Source organism: Cebus imitator, unplaced genomic scaffold (genome assembly GCF_001604975.1).
Source record: "Cebus imitator isolate Cc_AM_T3 unplaced genomic scaffold, Cebus_imitator-1.0 Scaffold384, whole genome shotgun sequence".
Lineage (NCBI taxonomy): Eukaryota > Metazoa > Chordata > Mammalia > Primates > Cebidae > Cebus > Cebus imitator.
In genome coordinates, this window is record NW_016107699.1 from 1,413,289 (window position 1) to 1,421,549 (window position 8,261).

Here is an 8,261-nt window from a genome sequence, read left to right on the forward strand (position 1 = left end):
CGCCGAGACCCCCTCTGAAGCCCTCCGCCGAGACCCCCCGGCCCTCCGCCAAGAGCCCCCCGGAGGCCCTCCGCTGAGACGCCCCCCACAGCCCTCTGCTGAGACCCCCCACCCCTGCCGCATCCCTCTGCCGAGATGCTGCTCTGCTCCCAAGCTGGCCCTGAGCTCACCCCAGGACAGCAGGATGGGCCCCAGGCCACTCCACAGGCAGCACTGCCCCAGACCTCCATGGCCCCTCAGCATCTCCTTCCCAGACCCACCTAAAAGGCAGGCAGGGTGCTCTGGGACGTGCCTCGACTGGCACACGGTCCTGATCCCCCGCCCCCTCAGCCCACCCTCCCTTTCTTCTCTTCCCTTTTCAAAGCCAGGTACCTGCCCCCACCCAGGACAGCCTGGCCACGCCCCTGAGCCCCCCCAACCCCGGGCCTGAACTGGGACCTTGACACTGGAGATGCCCTTGGGCGCCCACAACCCAGGCCGCCTCCCACCAACGGTCCCAGGTGCACCCACCGGCCTACTCCGTGTTGGGTCATGTTGGAACCACGTGGGGCTCAGGTTACCACAGGGTACCCCTCTTCCTGGGAGCGCCCAGACACCCAGAGCCTGGCTGGCATTCCTGCTGGGCTTTGGGGGACACCATCCTTCCGTGCACTGCCCTGTGGCATCGGCCGCCCCGTGAGTCTGATACCACCTCTGCCTCTGTGGCTCCAGGTCTGGACACAGGAGCCCCACCTCCTCCAGCACCAACCACCTAGGCTGCCCACCTGCTCTCCAGACGGGGTGGACCCCCCTCTTCCTGTCCCAGAGTTGGGGGGAAGGGCCAGGCAGCCTGGATCTGGGTGAGCCCAGGCCAACCAGGGGACCCAGGACCTTGCCGGAAGACGTGGGCTTCCCCAGAGGTAGGGGAGCTGCAGGCTGGGCGAGGACAGAGGCTGGGCGAGGAGGAGAGCCCAGTGCCTGGGGCGGGAGGGGCCCGGGAGGGCAGGGGCTGCTCACGGAGGAGGGGCTGCCTCTCCCTGGCAGCCTTTGATTCGGCAAGAGGCCTGTGATTCACTCAGCCAGGGGAGCACTCGGGAGGGCACAGCACCCTTCATCCATAATTCAGGGCGGCTGGAGGCTCCTGCAGTGCACTCCTCCCCAGGCACGGGGCTGGCCTGCACCCCAGGGCGGGAATCCCCCACACGGAAAGGAGCTGGGGCTCAACGTCCCCCAAACATGGCTGCAAGTCCAAGGTGTGGCCCCTGCCAGAAGCCTCTGGCCCCAAGGCCATCGAGCTCCTAAAACCCTCCAGGACCAACCCTGGCAGGATGCAGCCAAAGGCCAGGACAGAAACTCCCAAAGAAGGGAAGGAATGACCCAGAAACGCCCAGCGTGAGGCACCCTCAGGAGCCCCTATGTCCTTTCGGGGCCAGGAGACCCCAAAGGAGGAAGGGCCTACACTCTGCTGCAGGATGTAATGAGAGCCAGAGGTTGAAGTGGGAGGGAGGCTGTGGTCAAAGCCCCCAAGGGCACCAGGATCACATTCCCAGGTGGGTGACGAGGCCTGTGGGTGGTCCTGTTGGCTCTGTATTTTCAAAAACAATGGCCCCACACGAGGCGAGTGAAGTCATCAGGACGCAGTCACCAAGGGCACTGGCAGCTGTTAGGTGGTGAGACCTGATCAGACCACAGAAGACGCTCACTGCTGAGTGCAGAGGATGCTGGTTACAGAGCAGCAGGTTCCAGTGCAGGAACACGCACTGTGCACACACTGAGGGATGTGCACGCCTCTACGCATGCACACACACACAAGGGCACACTCGTGCACAAGTGCACATGCACACACACCAAGTGTAGACATCCCATGTACATATGTGCACACACACCCAGTGCACGCACCCGCATACACACATCCTTACACCCTGTGCACACACACCCCGTGAACACACCATGCACACACTGGCCTACACCCTGTACACACACCTGTGTACACACAGACCTACACCCTGTGCACACACCCATTCACACACCTCTGCACACACACACACCTACACCTTGTGCACACACCCATGTACACACACCTACACCCTGTGCACACATACCCATGCACACACCCATGCACACATGCACCTCTACACCCTATGCACACATACCCAGTGCACGCACCCATGTACACATGCCCACACCCTGTACACACACACCCTGTGCACACACCCGTGCACACACGCACACCTACACCCTGTGCACATACCCAGCGCACACACTTGTGTACCCACACCCACACCCTGTACACACACACCCAATGCACCCACCCATGTGCACACATACCCACACCCTGTACACACACACCCCGTGCACACACCTGTATGCACACACCCACACCCTGTGCACACACCTAGTGCACACACCCGATGCACACACATCCAGTAACACCTTGTGTACACACAGTACACACTGCAGTGCATGTACACTTGCAATTGCACACACATACCCCAGTGTACATGCACACATACCCATAGTGCACGCATACCCCTCATGCACACACACACAATCAGTGTACACACACCCTCATGCACACATACAGATATGTAGGCATACTCCCAGCCTGTACAGACACATCCTTGAATGACAAGAGCCAAAAGATGTGTGGAGAGCACCGTCCTGATTTCAGAAAAGGAAAGAAAGGGGACTGAAAATGGAGGGGAGCCTGACAGCCACCTGGGCCAACTTCCCAGAAGCCAATATTGAAAGGGTGCTGCTGGCCCCACCACCAATCAGGAACACCGGCCTTGCCTCAGGTGCTGTTCTGAGTGGGGCCCCTCCACCAGCATGTCACAGACGAGGAAACAGTGGTTCCATCTGCTGCCAGCACATGTGGCTCAGAAGGGCCAGGAGGCCAGGGGGCCTGTGGAACAGGGTGTTCCTGACAAGTCCCCACCTTCCCAGAGGAGGTTCCGGTGGGGATGGAGCCACTGGGGTTGGGCCTGGCGCACCCACAGAGCCTGCCCACTTCCTTGCATCTGGGGCCTGGGGGCTGCAGGTGGTGGGCGGCCTTTTGGATGACGACAGAGGCACAGAGGAGCCACAGTCACCAGGAGCCTCCTGCCAGTGCTCAGGTGCCCCAGGGCTCAGGAAAAGGCAGCCATGACACAGCAGGCTGGGGCACAGGAGAGCTGTCCACAACTGTGTCCTGGAGCTCTGCCACTCCTGCCTCCATCTTCTTTCACTTGCTGCCCCTATGTCCAGAAAGTCCTTTCCCCATTACTGTACCCTGAAGACTCCTATACATCCCTCAAAGCCCAGCATGGAGATGTCCCTCCTAAGTAAAGCTTCCCTAGGGCCCTAGGCAGCAATGCTACCCTCTGCATCCTGGTCCCCCCAGCTTCGGGATTATGAGCAGAATGTTTGGGTTATGAGCCGTTTTGTCACTTCCTGGATGCAGGGAGTGGGGAATGTGCTGTGAGAGGCCCTCCTGACTGGGCCGCAGCCTGGAGGGTGGGGGGCGGGAGGCTGCATGGGGAAGCCCAGGGCCAGTCTTCATCATCCACCCTGCAACGTGCTGTGGTTTATTTTCCAATTGAAATTCCATCTCTAATTACTGTCTTTACACACACAGAGGCTCAGCGGCAAGAAGAAAAGCATGCAGTGCCACGGATCACTGCACAGGGCCCTGCGGAGGGGGGTGGCGGCCCGGAGCAGCGGGCGCCAGCAGCTCACATCAGGCTCCATTTCTGTGGTAGGGTGTGCCGGTGGGTGCCCAAGGGTGCCAGGTCTCCCTGTGCCCACTGCAAGGAAGGACTTGGGCACCATGGAGCCACAGGGCATCCCAGGGAAGGCCCAGGTATGCCGGGAGCGTGCTGGTCCTCAGGGAGCAGACTGACACATTAACACGTCCCCAGGAGCTCGAGAGCCAGCCAGGAGAGTCAAAGGGAGCTCTGGGACCATCCTGCACCTGGCATCTGAGAGCAGACCCTGACCCAAGTCCCAGGTTGGCCAGGATGAGAGTGGCCTTCTGCCTGAGGCACTGGTGGGTGGGGAGGGGGTAGGTATACCCGGGAAGCTCAGTGTCCTCGCCCTCCCCCGCCCACACCTCCTCCCATCTCCACCATGCACACCAGTGCCACGGCCTGGAGGGCCACCTTGGGCCCCATCGGGTGTCTGCTGCCCACCCTCGCCCAGAAGTGGCATGAGATCCAGCAGAAAGGACGGGGACAGCACATCTACCCCAAGGCCAGTGGAGAGGATGCAGACGGGAAAGGAGCACAAGAGCGGCCGCGCGGGGGACGGGCCGCTGTCCTTGGTGCTGAACGTGTCCCCTGCAGGTGATGAGCCTGCCTCCAGGAGCCCCTGCGCCCAGGCAGCAGGGAGGAAATGCCCCGGGGGGTGGGGTCACTGGACAGGCCTGCCCTGCTCCCACCCCACGAAAGAGCCTTCCAGAGACCAGCACAGGCCACAACCTGCCCCGTCATTGCCACCACCCCATGCTGAGGGGACCAAGTGGGCCTCATCCTGAGACAGGGCCCCACGCGGCCCAGCTCCTCAGACAGCCACAGCCAGCGGCGACCCATCTCCCGGACTGCCGAATCCCCATGGCAGGGCCGCAGCTCAGGGGAGACAGAGCAGGCCCCTCTTCTGGGGGACAGAATGGGGCAGCCTCCAGCTGGCTCCCCATGAGGAAGGGAAGCAGCACCACATGGCTCTTTGGAAAAACCAGAAGCAATGCCAGATGCTGCTGAGCGGCCCCATCTCCTGGCCCGGCTGTCCACACAAGCCAAGGTGCAGGCCTTGGAAGGCGGCCAGAGAGAGCCAGGCAGCCAAACCCCAGCCAGGAGGAAACGGCTTCCCCAGCTCCCCAGGGCCCACGCCAGGCCGACTGAGGGCAAAGGGACAGGTGTGTCCCCAGGCCAGCTGCCTCTGCTCCTCATCCTTGCTCTCTGTCCCCTTAGTCACCCCGTGCCCCAGATGACCATGAAACACACTGCCCACAGCAGCCTCTGAAGACCTCGGTGACCTGCCCCTGGAAGCCATAGCCTGTGTCCCGTCTCACACTGTGCCGTGGCTGGTCTGTGGACCAAGGGAGCATGGCAAGGGGAGGGTATGTGTTTCAAAGACCAGACCGCAAGGACACCACAGCTTCCTCTTGGTCTCTGAGGAGCTCAGGGGAGCCCGGTGGCCACATCTTGAGGTAGTGCCCTGTAGGACATCATGTGCTAAGGATCTGAGGCCTGCCACACACAGCCTGCAGGAACCCCCCCCCCCCAGGAAGCCCTTCCAGTCCAGATAGCCCTGGGTGCCACCTTTACCAGAGCTTCCCGAGAGGCCTTGAGCCACAACCACCTGCCGAGTGGCTTGGATGGACGATCCCAGGGAGCAGAGACTCCAAGTGCTGCACCCACCAGGACTGACCCACCATGCAGAGCAGGACGATGAAGGTGCTGGGCTTCTCACGCCCAGGCCACCACGTGGCACTCAGGACTCCCACGCCCAGGCCACCACGTGGCACTCAGGACTCCCACGCCCAGGCCTCCACGTGGCGCTCAGGACTCCCACGCCCAGGCCTCCACGTGGCGCTCAGGACTCCCACGCTCAGGCCACAGGCTGACGCTAAGGACTCCCACGCCCAGGCCTCCACAATGGCGCTCAGGACTCCCACGCTCAGGCCTCCCATTCCCAGGCCTCCACGTGGCACATAGGACCTGTGTCTGAGTCCCCACTTGGCAGGAACAGCCTCACTAAGTAGGAATCACATGGCCTCAGTGGCAGGGCCTGGCGCCAATCCCACCGACCACGCAGCCTCTGACAAGGACCCCCGAGTCTTCACGCACGGAGGTGGCAAGAACACCTCTCCCACCAGCCCCTGGGTCCACAGGTGCTGTGAACCCCCAAAAGGGGAAGCACAAAATCCTGCTTGGCCCCCACATCCCATCCCCACCCCACCAGCTTGCCCCAGGGAGCCCACCTGGCAGGAGCCCAGGTCCAGAGCCCCCGTCTGTCTGAACAGAGTCCCAGCCGGCTCCACAGGGCCCTGCCTGACCCCCAGGACTCCCTCTGTCCACCCAGTCTCCACAGGTCCTGAGCCTGGGCCTCCTGGGCCAGGTTGGAGGGTGAGGCGTGGGAGAGATGGCCTGCTGGCTGGATGCAGGTGGAGGGCAGCAGGCATGCAGCCACCCATCCTGTCAGGGTGCAGAGCAGTCCAGGTCCTGGTGAAGGGTCCTGGATGCTTCTCCTTTAAATGCTGGGGGAGTTCCTGCTGCTGAGCCCCACCCCAGCGAAGGGGGCCCCTCACCTACCCCTGATTCCCACGCTGGTCACACAGCCCCCACTGTCTGCCTGGGGGGATACTGAGGGGGGCCACCCAACCAGGACACCTTGTCCCCCCCAGTTCTCCCTGCCCTTCTTCCTCTTGCCCCCACGCTTACAGCCACCCACTGCTGGGCATCCCCCGTGTGAGGCAGTACAGGTGAGAGCCTGGCAGGGGCCCTGGGGGACCCCCCAGCAGGGGCTTCCCTCTGCCTGGTCTGCAGGACTTGCTGTCACTCCAGGGGAACGATGGGGTTCCCTGGGGCTCACAGAACAGCTCCGGAGGCCACGAGGATGCCAAGGGGGGCCCCACATCACAGCTGGAAGATGTGCCGATGGAAGGGTGGCCCCTGAAAGATTTGTGTCCTGATGCCCGGGGCTCAAGAATGTGACCCTGACTTGGTAAAATGTCCTCTGCAGAGGTTTCTAAGTTATGGATCTCAATATAACATCACCTGGGATTTGGTGTGGACCCTAATCCCAATGGCCAGCCTTCCTATCAGAGAAAGGCAGAAGATCGTATGGCTGGGACACACCGGGAGGGTGCCACGTGAGGGTGAAAGCAAGATGTTGCGGGGGGACTTCTGCAGGCAGGCCCAGGGCACGAGGAACACCCAGCCGGGAGAGGCGAGGAGCAGAGCTTCCTGGCGCCTGGAAGAGCCAGCCCCGCCCACCCTGCATCTTGGACGTCCTGCCTCCAGAAAGCAAAAGAATGTATCTCTGCTGTTGAGTGAGCAGGTCTGGGGAACTTGTCCTAGCAGCAGCAGGATGTCACGTGTGCCTCCTCCGCTCACACAAGTGTCCGTGGGCAGCGTCCTTCATCATGACCCTCCTCAGGGATCTCAAATTCCAGGACCACTGTGGCCGCCCGCCCTTACCCCTCTCCTGGTTTCAGGAGCTTTTCCCCAGACGTGCTCCCCAAAAGTCTGAGCCCGGCCAGAGGCCTCAGCTCCTAAGCGGAGGCTCCACACTGAAGAATGTACAAGGTCTCGGGCCCACTCTCAGCCTCCAGGCACTAAGTACGGGGCTTGGGGGAGGGTACCCAGTTCTGTTGTTCCTGAAGCCCAGACAGCCAGGACCCCACTGTCCCCACCACATCCCGCAGGAGACGCAGGTCTTGGGGGAGGCCCTGGGGTGCGCAGACCCTGGAGGTACCTGCAGGCTCCAGGCTGCTCTCTGGCCAAGCTAAGGCTCCCAAGCTGCATTACCCTCCCCTGGATCCTCACAAAGCTTTGCCCCTTTCCCAGGAGGGGACACAGAGGCCTGGGGAGCGAGGGCGCCTGCTCAGAAACCCAGGTCTCCAAGACCCCAAGGCCAGTCCTTACACCCCATCACCAGGCTGGGGCTGCCTGTGGGGCTTCCTGGGCAGGCAGCGGCCCCCAGCTGGGCCCGGCACAAGCTTTGTCTCTGTTGCCCTCTCAGTCCTGGCTTGAGGAGTGAACACGGGGCTGGGCAAAGAGATGGCAAAAGTGAGACTCGGAGGGAGTGTGTCCAGTTACCGACAGGCAGCTGAGCTGGGGGCAGTCCCCCCTCCAGGGGACCGTGGGGTCCCAGAGCTCTTCCAGCACCATGGACAGAACTGTCGGGGGTGGCAGGGAGTGCCCCCGGAAGGGTTTCACTGCCTCGGAGGCCCCACCCCGGACTACATGGCCAGGGGAGGCTGCTATCAGCAGTGTGTCCTGGGGGTGTGGGTGCCATAGATGCTGCACACTGGGGGGGGAGTGAGGAAAGTGTAGACACCGCACACTCAGGAGAGAGGTGAGGACAGTGTAGACACCGCACACTCAGGAGACGGGCTGAGGACAGTGTAGACACCACACACTCAGGAGACGGGGTGAAGATAGTGTAGACACCGCACACTCAGGAGACGTAGTGAGGACAGTGTAGACACCGCACACTCAGGAGACGGGCTGAGGACAGTGTAGACACCGCACACTCCGGAGGGGGAGTGAGGACAGTGTAGACACCACACACTCAGGAGA